This window comes from Netta rufina, assembly GCF_964035555.1.
Source record: "Netta rufina genome assembly, chromosome: 1".
Classification (NCBI taxonomy): domain Eukaryota; kingdom Metazoa; phylum Chordata; class Aves; order Anseriformes; family Anatidae; genus Netta; species Netta rufina.
This window is the reverse complement of record NC_140123.1, coordinates 552443-565201: the sequence shown is the minus strand read 5'-3', so window position 1 is coordinate 565201 and position 12759 is coordinate 552443.

Genomic DNA, 12759 nt, shown 5'->3' with positions numbered 1-12759 from the left:
GGCTGTCTGTTATGGCTGTACACACATTTTTTTGCAACATTGATTATTTGTTAGATTAAAAATACCAAAGCATTTGTTTCAAAAGGAAAAACAACACGCTCTGAGAGTTCAAAGGCTTTAAAGCTGCCGACAGAAAGCCCTGTGCATCCATGGCCAGCTCCTCCTGCTGTTTTTCAGCTACTTGGATAGGAAACGCTGTGTTTCTGGACTAAGCCAGGCAGCTCTCTGCAATCCCCTCCGAGCTGCTTGGAGCCCCCTGACTCTGCCTGGGAGTGCTCAGGATCCTCGGCACTGCCTCCCCCCTTCCAGGTGCCCGTGTGGTTTCTTCTGAATGGATTTCAGCAGCGTGGTCTGGTGCAGAAGCTTTGAAGCACACTCAGTACTTGTGTTTTTACCACCAATTAGAACTGCAGTTTTCTCCTGTGAGTAAGGAGAGCTTGGCATTAGCAGGGCCATGTATTTTGTTCATTGCCTGCTGCAGGGTGTTGCAGGAACGGCCACTGCAGCACTTTATTTCTGCAACCCTTCTCGTTTGGGCACATAACAGAATGGAGCGGTTCCTGGGGAAGAAGGGCAAGGTGAGCTCAAGAAGCCCATGAGCTGGTGAGCTCCTGGGCCTGGGAGGTAATAAAGAGGGAGCACAGCACTTGGTGTCTTGCCCTCCTGTTTCCTACTTCTTTTTGTGGTGGTTTTACCCTACTGGGCAGAAATTCCTCTCTCCTTCCCCCCACTGAGCAACGCTTGACCCTGTCCTTGCAGCAGGGCCTCAAGGCACGCAGCCTGTGTCGGGAGGACAGACATTTTCACAACAAGAGCACCCCCGCACACCCCCCTTCTTCCTTTTCCCACCTCTTATTGCCGAGTGTGACACCACAGGGCATGGGACATCCCTTTGGTGGTTTAGGTCGGCTGCCTGGTGATGTCCCCTCCCCGACCCTGCTGGCTCTGGGGGTCGGAGGAGCCCTGGTGCGGTGCCAGCACTGCTCAGCAGCAGGCACAGCAGCGCTGGGACACCAGGGCTGTGCAACTGCACGTGCAGGGCACAGTGCTGCGTGGCTGCTGCAGGGAGCATAACTCCAGCACAGCCAGGCCCAGCACACTTTTCCCCATGCATTTGCAGCATCTCTTGGAGCTGAGGCACTGACTGGGCCCCTGCCCTGGCCCAACTGGGGTTTTTTGGAGGATGGAGCAGCAGAGGTGGGCAGAGCCTCCGGCCAGGAGCCCCCAGTGTGGTGCAGTTCCAGGTGAGGGAAGGGTGCCTGCAGCAACAGAAGGGCATGGGCTGTGGGATGTTGGGTGTCCCACTCTCTGTCCCTGTGTCTGCCAGGCTCTTTTGGATTTGCCTAGGCACCAAAGCAAAGAAACTTGGGAGAAGAGGTTTCATCGAGCTTCTCCACTTGACACAAGCACAACATTTTCATCCTGTGTTCCTGAAAGGAGCTTTTCAACACGGTGCATTGCTGGGGATCTTCGCACTCTTGGGCACTGAGTGACCTGGGACAGGGCGCTGGGGACCAGATCCCCTCCCGACCTGTGGGATACCTGCCGGCAGGGCAGTGTCCATCCTCCAGTTAGCCTTGGCCCAGAAGGGCCCTCAGGAGCAGGAGGTCGGACTGGGGAGCACCCTGGGGTCAGCTGGCAGCATCTCCAGCGGGACCGTTTCGAAGAGGCAGGTTGTCTCTGTTGCCATTGGGCTGGGACAGAGGAAAGCCACAAGATGCAGCATCCCAAGCCTGCAGTTCCCAGACTGTGCCACAGCTGTCAGGCTGATTTTGGGGATCTCATCCTGTGTCACTGACCTGGGTGCTGCACCCTCCTGTCCCCCTGCTCGGTGAAGGGAACGCGTGGGTAGGCAGCCCCGAATCCCTCACCCTAAATTTGTGTGCCCGGTAATACAAATTCAGGTGGCAATGACTGGCACAAGCTTGTCGGGGCAGCTTGAGTGTGGAGGAGAACTGACGAAGCTTGGCAGTGTTTGGCTGGTCCAGAGAATCGGGAAATTGCTCACACGTGCACATACAGCCTCTGTTTGATGCTTTGCCTTTGCCTCGCCTTCACAATTAACTTCTGTCGCCTGTCATGAAACTCTCTTCTCCTTTGATAGAGGGTATTCAGAGCTCCATTTCCATGGTGACGAGCAGGATGCTGAGCATCTGCACAGGCAGACGGTATCTGCACTTGCTTGTGGCTGCTGGCTTAAAGGGGATTGACACCGAACTTCATTTTTCGGGAGTGCTGGGAGGAGCTCCCTGGTGCCTGTGGTCCTCAGACCATCAGTCAGCAGGATGGCCATGGGGTGAGTGGCACACAGAGAGCTTCACGCCTGACTTTCCCCGAGGCAGTTCTCAGGGCCATTGGGATCGTCCTGGGGTAGGATGTCGGGAGGAAGCCTAAGCTGAAGATGATTGTCACATTTAGTCCTATGGTCTTGTGCCTGGGGATGTCCCTGCAGGACAGGCTCCCTGGGGCTGTGCTCACAAAGTGTTTGATGACACGAGAGTGGCAGAAGTGCTCCTCGGACACCAGAACCACCACGGGGCTGATGAAGGAGCTTCCCCTCGCCACCGCAGACAGGTTCACCAGGACAGGTGTTTTCTGGTCATGATATCTGCGCTGTGGTGAGCTGCAAATGGCCACAGACCTGTCCGTGAGGATGGAACAATCCAACATGATGAAAACGTGCAGGAGAACATCTGCGCCAGGCAGGCCCCAGGGAGATGGAGCTGAGATCAAAGAGGAAACCCAGCAGCAGCCTGGGCAGAAATGTGCTGGAGAGGCAGAGATCAGAGCAATCAGCAGGTCCGGGGGGGGTGGAGGCTTTCCTGCGCCCTCAGTGCAGATGGGGACGGAATTTGTCGTGATGATCAGAAGGTGCAGGCAGAAAAAATGGATGAGGAGGAGCCATCTGTGCTTGTGCACCCCAGGGAATCCAGCCAGGAGGAATTCTGTGATCCTGTGATTCTGTAACTCAGCCTGGGATGTGCTGGCTGACCCCGTCTGCTTCCCTGCCAGCGTCAGCCTGCTGGCAGGGCTCAGCCTTCCTGGGCCCGAAGGAAGAAAGCACGGCTTCTCCTGCTGCAGATCTCTTCCCCTGCAATAAAACGCTTGTTATGCCGGGCAGGCCCTGGAAACTGAAGCTAGAAGTGGTGAGAATGGGAGAGCTGATCGCTGCTGAGGGGCTGCCCTTGCACAGAGCTGCAGCGCTGACCTCTGCTGCCTCTTTTCTCTTCAGTTCCTTCAGTCAGTGAAAGGCAACAGAAGATTTGAAAAATGAGTGAAAACTAAAGAGGCACCTATGCACTCAAGGATTTGCAGCACTCGGCCCAGCTCCAAGCTGCCAGCAGGTTTCACCCGTTATCAAGCAAGACTGGGAGGAAGGAAACAGGGCAGGAATTTGTGTCACCGATACCCCAAACCAGCCGGCCTCTCCATCTCATTGTGCTCAGAGCAGGGCTCTCAGGAAGACACCAAGCAGGTGATTTCTGCGAGGGGAAGAGCAAGTTTGGGTGTGCACATCAGCACAGCAGACCCAATTTTCCACATGCACTCCACTTATACTGCTAGGAGCAGCTCAGGATGGTGGTGGGAGCTGAAATGCCAAGCAAGTGGCAGAAAAATAAAGCTGCACCAGGTCCAGGGCGTTACAGCCGGACGGTCCCCACGTTAAATTCCTGGCATGGCCCCTGGCACGGCTTGGACAACAGCCACCCACCTCAAACAATTCCTGGGCTTGCTTTTGGGGGGCTGGCGGGGTGGTTTCAGTGTGGCCACTTGATTTTTGAGTCCAGAAGGTTTTTAGTGTGGGATATAACAAGAGCCTGCCAGTTGGCCACAGGGCCAATTTGGCTAATTTATGTGGTCAGCACAAAGTCAGACAAGATCTGAGAGATGCTGGTATTTTGGAATCCTGGGCAGTGCTGCCTCTTGCACAAGCATTGATCCAGGGACAGGGACAGCATTACTTTCAGGGAGCGTCCAGGCTGCAAACCCCTCCTTTTTTTTTTTTTTTTTTTTTTTTTTTTCCATCAGACTGGTGTTCAGTGAACCCTATTTGCACATTCCCTTTGGCTGTGGTCTTGTGTTGAAATGCCCTGGTCGCTGTCCCGTAAGGTTTTGTCTGCCCTCAGCTTTCAGATGCTGTGACTCAGGCACACGTCTTGTTCAGGGTAAGGAAGCCAGCCCACTGCTACAGCAGCACAAAAGGAGCTATTCAGAGCATCGTTTTGGCCTTACTAGAGCTAGGATGCTTTGGGAATCTGAATCAGTTCCCGGAGGGGACTATCCACCGTGCTGTGGGTCTGGAGCCCTGGTTCGGCCAGCCCCCCGTCCTGGGGCTCTCAGAAGTCACCAGCAGTGCACACGAGTGGTGCAGCAGCGCAGGGGGAGGCGTGGGGCATTGCTCTCCCGCCTCCATCCCCTGCCTCTTCCCCTGTCTGTGTCCCAGGAGCTCTGCCTGTGCGGGGGGTGCTGCTGGTGCACGGGGGCTGCACTCCCAGGGCTGGGGCTTCATTGAGGGAGCTGAGCTGGAGACGTGTGCTGCTGCCTGCTCGGGCAGGATGGAAATCTGCCTGAGTGCTGGCAAAGAATGAGCACAAACATCAAGGGAAAGCCATTTCAGAGCAGCGAGATGGACATCAAACTGATTCAGTGTTGACAGAAGCATCACAGCTTTTGTGTGTTTGTCTGAGCAAATCCCATCCACTCTGCTATTTCCTTGATAAAATAAACATCCCTGCTTCTCTGCTGTGAGCTGAGCTCCAGCCCTGCCCCAGCCCTGCCCAAAAGTCTCCTCCCGGGAGCAGAGCAATGCAGGAGTGGTGCCAGGGCACCTGCAGTCCTGGGTCCCCGGGGCTCCGTTACTGAGGTCGTGGTTCACTGCACCGCGACATGAACCTCCAAAAGCAGCACCTGCGTGCCTTCTGGAGGCCAGTTTGGTCATTTTCTCCTGCTACACAGCTGTTCCTGCACCTCTTTGCAACTCCTGGTTGCTTTCTGAGAGCAGCCTGTATTTCACATTGCTCACCGCTGCCCGAGCACCCTCAGCGAGCATCCCAGCCTCTTCGGGCTCTCCAAGCCCTGCCAGTGCCCCCAGGGAGGAGGGGGCCCCGTGCTCAGGTCCTGCACACTCACACAGGGTGTGAAGGAGGGATTCACGTCCTGCAGGGTTCTTGGTGCCACGGCAGGGCTTTCGTCCTGCACGGGGAGGACCGCGGCACAGCAGCAGCGAGGCAGCCCCACACCTTGACCAGGAACCAGTGGTTTTGTCCCCAGCTCTGGAAACAATGCTCGTATCACAGCTGCTGGCACCATGCTCGAGGGCATCTGTAAAGGCTGTTTTTTAAGGGATGGGCAGTTTTAAGGACGTTGTTTGGGCAGCATCGGTCCCTTGAGCTCGGCAGGGAAATGTGATCTGAGTCTGTGCAGCAACGTGTGGCTTCCCATCCGTGTCGACCCAAAAAGCCTCATTTTAAACATGAACCTTATGAAACAGGGGGAGACGGTGAATGAGTGCACACCAAAAGAGTAGGCAGGGGGCAGGGGAAAGGGAGAAAAGACGGGTGGTGAGAAAATCTTCAGTAAGGAGATTAAGTAAGTAAGCCTGATGGCTGGGGCAGGTGCTGGCCGGGTGATGCTGGGGAGAGGCAGAATTGCCGAGACCCCCTCCTGCTCCGTGCCCAGCCAGCAGCAGGAGCAAGGCTGAGCCCCATGAGATGGTGTGGGTGCAGGAGAAAGTCTGATGTCTGACCGAGGGGGCTGCAGGAGAACATCAGCTACGTGAAACCCAGCACTGGCCATCAGATGGCTGGAAGCAGCAGACCAAAGGGCTCCCTGATGCATCCTCCCCCTTTTTTTTTTCAACAAGTGCTTGAAATCTGCATTTCTCTCCAGCTGCCTGTGCTCAGTGCTGCAGTGCCGACGGAGGCAGAGCTGGCTCTGGGATTTAGGAACAGAAGCAGCCCCAAGCCCTGCTCCCTTGGGACACCCCAAACCCCAGCCTGGGACCTCTGCTCGTGTGCAGCCAGACCCCAGAGCTGCGGGGTGTGCTCCAGGAGTGGGAAGGAGCAGCTCACCGGGGACTCTGCCAACACGCAGCCAGAGGCTATAAATACAGCCCGTGCCTGCCAGCTCGGTTTCACAGGAGGCAGGTTTCTGGCCAGGAAACCGGCAGTTTGTTCCTGCAGGATTATGTGTTCCTCCACTGGAGTGTGTGGGCTTTGCCACAGGTGGGTTTCTCCAAGGTCTCTGACAGTGCAGCAAGCAGCCCTGGTGCGGAGCCTGCAAGGGATGAACGGGGAGCATCGGGGGATTAAGTGGCCCATGAGTCACTCGCGGTGCTCGAGGCAGCACTATTAATTAGAAGGGCTCAAGGCTGTTCACATCAAGGACTTCCAGCAATCGCTTCTTCCTCCACTTCTGTTAAAGATGTTGCTGACGATCTGGACATCATCACAAGGTCTGGAGGCTTCCCTCCTGTCCTGTGTGATGAAGCCTGGGTGAAGCCCCCCAGCTGTGGGCTGTCAGCAGCTTTCACTGCCCCTGCAGTCTGTGATAAACCCTTAATGACAGCAGCAAACCAGGCTGGTCCTGAGCCCCAGGGAGTCCACCCGTGTGCTCCCTGGGGCTGGAACACCCCTTGCTGGTGCTGCCTGAGACCGTCTGCCCTGCCGATGTCTCCACAGGTCCCATCTCCTCCTCCTGAGCTGCCCCAAGGCATCTGCTGCTTTCCGGGGTCGTGGCTGGCCAGTTCCCCCAGCCAGCAGCCATAAACCCAGCTGGTCTGGCACCAGCTCCTTTTGGGCCACCCTTGCTGGGTTTTACCCCATTTCCACTCAGCTCTAGTTATTCTCATCACACCAGCAGTCATTTTCTGGATGAGTCACGGAGGAGCACGGTTTGGGCAAAAATCAAATCCTGGTTAGGCAGGGGATTTGTAACCACCCCCTCCCTCTGTGTCTGATGCACAATCAGAATGGGAAGAGGAAAGCTAGGTGGTAGGCAGCGTGAATGCTCAGTCTGACATTAATACAACTGGAAGGGTTGGGAAAGCCCAAGGAAAGCTCAGGAAAAAATCCCAACTGCAGGGTGAAGGCTGAGGCAAAACACAGCAAGATAAATTAAGAAAATATCCTAAAATGAATATTCTAGAATGAAGAAAATTCTCCCACTAAGTGATGGTAAAACTGCTGGTCTTGCTGCGGAGAAAAGGGAGGTGTTTGGTTAAGCACCGACCCTGGAGAGAAGCTGGCCTGTGCCCCCGCATCCCTGACAGAGGAGCTGCAGGGACAAAGTGTCCCAGAGCATCTGCAATGGCTCGGAGCAGGCCGTCCTGCTCCTCCTCGTATCTGAATTGGGCGGGGGAGATCTGGCCCAAAGGCTGGAATCTGGGAAGCGCCGGGGTTTTGCTAGACCCGGGCATCTGGGTGGCCCTCCGTGGCCAGAGAGTGGCACCAGGGCTGTGCCGCAGGGGCTTGGAGGGCTGGACAGCCAACGATGCTGGGTGGTGGGCACAAACCTAACAGGGCACAAACACTTCGTTAACCAAACCCAGGTGCTGGGTCATTTGGGAAAGGTGATATTTAGAGAAGGCATCATTTTCACCCAGCTGGACATGCCAAGAGCTGGGTCTGCAGCACAAGGGGCACCCAGCTGGGATCTCAAGAGACGAACAGTGCCTACTGAGCAACGTGGTACAGGAAAGGGACAAAAATCATCAGGAGCCTAGAAAACACGGCCAGAAGGAGAGGCTGAGGGAACTGGTGGCATTTAGTCTGGAGCAGACTGAGGTAAGATATGAAATCGATCATCACGTAAGAAACTCTTGCAGAGAGAGCAGGAGAATGTCTTTAACAGCAAGGCGAGATACAGGCTAAAGGCACGGGAGCTTCTCAAAACATCTGCAAAATGTCTAAAGAGCAGCTAAAACCCACTAGCCACAAGTCTTGGGCTCTCCCAGCCCTCCCTCATGCAGCCTCACCCCAAACAGACCCCAAAGAGAGAGGGCATTGCCGTCCCCTGAGCCGGACCCTTCCTGCACAGCCTGCGGGGCCCCGGGGCTGAAATAAGACATCAGCAGTTCCTTGTGCTGCTGCTGCTGCTCTCTCCCAGGCAGACACACTCATTAGTTCTCCTCTGAGGATTTCAAGAGATTAATAAACACTGCTCCTTTGCTCTGTGTGGTCGCTGGGGTGCAGAGATGCTGGCCGTGGACCAGCTCTGCAGGGCTCTGTGCACATGTTGGTGCTGAGCTCCTCCAGCCTGCGGCTCAGCGCTGGTCCTGGGCCATGCAGCATGGGGCTGGAGCGCCTGGGGGGGTCGGCACCGTGCCTGCTGCTCAGTCCCTGCCCTGCAACAAGCAGTGCCCCTGGCCTTGTGCTGCTGCCTCCTTCTCCTAGGGCTGGAGCCTGCTGGCCGGTGCCAAGGAGGTGGAGAGGAGCAACCTCAGATGCCTGGAACCCCAGCAGGGTTTGTGGGGACAGGCATCAAAGAGTCCACATGGGAAACACCTGCACAAAGCCCAGTTTCATAAGTTTGTCCATTCTGCTTTGCTTTCCAGTCCGAGTGCTGCAGTCTCAGCCCCCAGGAGGAAGGCACCGAAACGAGAGGGCCCTCAGGGGCTGTGGCCTCTCGCTGGATCCCCGTGCAGGAGGCCACCACCACACGGGGTGTTCGGGTTGGAGAGGGACTCCTTGGCCCACAGGTCTGTCCTCTGCCCTTCATCCTCTGTGCACCAGCACACCCCCAAGCTGCTGTTCAGCTTCTTGCTGGGCTTCGACAGCATCTCTCCACTTGTGTGCCTGGCTCAGCTACTCTCATACATCCTCTCACCATCAAGCCCAGGGAGATATTTCTTATAGTGGTGGATGGCACGTGGACATCCCCGTGTCCCCATGGCACTTGGAGAGCCTGAGCTGAGCACCCCGAGCAGTGCCTGTCGTCAGCCCCATGACTGCTCCATCCTCCTCGGTGCATTTCTTCCAGCCCGGTGTTGGGCAGTTCTGCTGCTGCACTGAGGCCTCCCCATCCTCCCCTGCCCCAGAGGTGCTGGGCTAACCCGGGGAAGCTCACGGCCTCCAATGCTTCCAGAGCAGAAAAACAGCCAGAGACCCCAGCAATGAGAAATAACAAGGAGCCCTGCACGGAGGTCCAAAGTGCTGCACGGGATGCTGGCTGTTACGCTCTGAGCTGGGCACAAACCATCAGCTTCCTTGTGGGGACACCCAGCAGAGCCACAGTAAGGGAGGCAGCACTCGGGATGGGTGCTGGGTGCCGGGTGCCCACTGGCTGTTTGCATGCCCGTGAGATCCCTGCCCCAGCCCAGCGAGGGCTTTGCCTGGGCTCAGCCAGGGGCTCAGCTCAGCCGTGGCTCCCCCAGCACTGGCCCTGGGGGGGGGGGGACGTGGCCGAGCCGTGGACATCACAGGGTAGCACCTTGTCTGCATCGACATGGGCCACTCTGGTACTTGTAGGGAAGGACTCCTGATTTGCACCTGAAATCCGAATTCTGTGTGCTCCTCTGTTTCCATGGAAGCTGAGGCTGTTTCCTTCAGCCTCTTTTTTTTTTTTTTTTTTTTTTTTTCTGTTTGCATTTAACCCTGCATGATGTATCCCAGGGATCAGTGAAGGCCTTGGGTGATCAGGCAGGTAAGACCAGCACGACATGAGATATCTCATCCAGGTTTGCTCCAGGGATGGGGGGGTCCATTGCAAAGCAATGTCACGGTATGGTGGGTGCAGGTAAAGCCCCAGCCACAGGCAGGGCCTCATTGGGCTGATCCTGGTCAGACCCATAAAGCCCGGTGAGCAGAGCCCATCAGCCAGCACCAGGAAAGGCTCCTGGAGCGCTGGCCCTGCCCTGTTTGCTGTCTGCACCCAGGAGCAGCTCCCAGCCAGGTCCCAGCCACGGTGCAGGGGTAGCACTGCTGCAGGAGGACACAACGCTCCTGCTGCAAATAGCATCAGAGTCCAATGCATGGGCTTGGGAACAGCCCAGGGAAAGCTAAATGTGCAGACGTGTGATAGGAGACTGGGGAAAGGGCACGAGGACACCCAAATGCTCACAGGTGATGCTGGAGCAGCATCAGAGCAGGAGGTTTTGCTGTGGACACTTTCTGCTTGCAAAGTCCAGTTTGAAGCCCCCGTGCCGGTGCCTGGCAGATGTTCATGGAGCTGTGATGCCCCGGTGTCACAGCAGCTGCTGGGACGCTCTCGGGGAGGATCAGGGCATGCTCTGGTGCTTTGTTTGCAGCTGAGGTGGGTGCTGTTTTGCACTGGGGGTCATCCCCAACATCAGCAGGGGCTGCGTGAACGGTGTCCCCTTGCCTTGCTACAGCCTGGGCTAAGCTCTGGGAAGGGGAGGAGGCACTGCAGGGGGGGGACAGAGCAGGAGGTGGCAGTGCAGGAGGTGGGGGTGGCAGTGCAGGGGGTGGCAGTGCTGCCTGCTGGCCAGGAGGTGCCTCCCTCGCTCCACGCCGGGTGCCGGGGCCGGCGGTGCCTCCGAGGCCTCCCCCTCGCTGCGGGGCTGCATCAGGGGGGAGCGCGGCCCCCGTGCCCTGCGGACCCCCAACCCCAGCACTGCGACCACGGGGGGTGCTTGGGGCCCACCAGGGAGCTCCTGGAGCAGAGCAGGGCAGCACCGGACACGCACAGACCCAAACTCTGCCCCAAACTACCCAGGACCCCCAGGGACCCTCGCTGGCTGCCCCTGCAGCCCGGGCAGGGTGCGCTCCTGCTGCCCCCAGTCCCCCCCTGCCCGCGGTGCAGACCTGGGGCTGGGAAGGGAGCTGCTCCCGGAGCTCGGTTGTGCATGGCCCTGCTGTGGGGCTGGGGATTTGGTGTCCTGGGTTGGACCCATGCCCCTCTGCCAGGGCTGCGGGTGTGCTGTAGCTCATGGGGGGTGTGCGTGCAGGGGGTGCGTGGTGCTGTCCCTCTGTGGTGTCCCCTCTCCAAGCGTGGAAGGGGCTTCAGAGCACCTTCAGAGCACCACGGGGGCAGCACAAGGTGCTTCTGACACACCCCAGGGTCAGTTTGCTCCCAGCAGCAGTGAGTTGGTTGTGTAGGGCTGTGGGGGCCCGCAGGATGCCCCCGGCTGTCCCACTGCCAAACGGCTTCACCAGGAACCCCCCTGTGACCTGCACCAGGCTGGGGCTCGCAGGGCTCCTGCTGGCTGGGCCCAGTGCAGCACAAAGGGATGGTTTGGGGAAGCTCACGGGTGGACACTGCCAGATCTCAGCCAACATCTCCCTGCAGCCCCTCAGACCATCCTCTGGTCTCACCCCTCTGTGCCCCGCAGGCTAAAATGCTCTGGGGGTAACCAGGACACCCCACTCCCAGGGAGTTTGGTTCTGGGGTTGTGCCCCCACAGGGGGATGCAGAAGAAGGGGGGTGTGGGGCAATGCAGACCCTCTCCCCGACCGCTGCCCATCCCGTCCTGTCCCCTGGGCCACTCCTTTGCTGCTTGGACCTGGTGGCACTTGTCCTGGCCCACCAGCTGGGATGGGGATGGGTGGTGGCCAAGGGACCTGTTGCTGACACATTCAGCTCCTGCTGCCACCCCCATGGCCCTGGAGAACCTCGCCCCGGCCTGCAGAGCAGCTTGCTGTCTGCTGGGACGTGGCCTTGAACCAGCTCAGTGAAGGCCTGGGGACACCAGGCAAGGGCTGCTGGCAGCACATGCAGTGCACTGCTGGGCTTAGGAGCGGGGACAGGGGCAGGGAGACCCCCCCGTCCCAGCCCAGGCCACCTTGGGTCCCTTCTGGCTGCACTCCCATAGCAGCTCCAAGGCCACAGACCCCAGGGGAGCGGGGTGTGGACGGGTCCCTGCGACACGGGGATGCTGAGCACAGGCGGTGCAGTGGGGAGGGGGCGTTGGTTTGGGGACACAGGAGGTGAAAGGGTTTGCTGTGGTGCAGCTCGCAGAGAGCAGCACCTGAAGGGGAAGCTGGCACCACAAGGGGAAACCAGCTCCTGGCCCAGCCGTGCCCCCCCTGCAGCTGGGACAGGCCCTGGATTTTGTGGGTGCAGGGGCATCGCTGTGCCCCCTGCCCTCGTGCCATTCACCTCAGTGGGAGACCTGAGCACGGCCCCGGCCCTGGGAGTGTCGGGCTGTGGGACGGGGGTATCCCTCCGCGGCTTCAGGGGCCTTCTCACTTATTTTCTTTCCGGGCACTTGAACAAGTCAAAGTTAAAGGCAGTTGAACTCTGTTTATTTTTTTTTCCATCAGGCTACTTTCCTGGGAGTAGTCCAATTAGTGCTAATGAGCTGGACGGTAATTACAGCACGGGCCACAGGAGGATTGATTACTGGTGGCTGCGCTGGCAGGGCCCCAGGCCCCCCCGCTGGCTGCGGATGGGCCAATTAGTGGGTGTGCAACTGTGACGCCTCGCTGGGGATTTTGCATCAGTTTCTTGGCAGGAGCTGGGAGCCGGAGGCAGAGGAAGCATCCCCACGTCCCCACGTCCCCACGTCCCCGCACCTCTCATCGCACTGCAGGAGGGCCCTGTCCCGCAGGACCCTGCTCCCTGCTTCCAGCTCCTCCACGTAACCCCATTCCTCCCCAGCCCCAGCTCTGCAGGGGCACTGGTGGCACTGGGACGCCTCTGTCCCCTGTGTCTGTCTGTCTCTCCGCAGAGGGACGCCTGCTTTGGCGGCTGTGCCTCACTGTCCCCTGGCACCCAGCTATCTTGTGTGAAAAACAACAGCCAAGTCCAAACTTTTCAGAGATCTGTGAAAATTGAAGAGACACCCTCACTTCCTCCTGC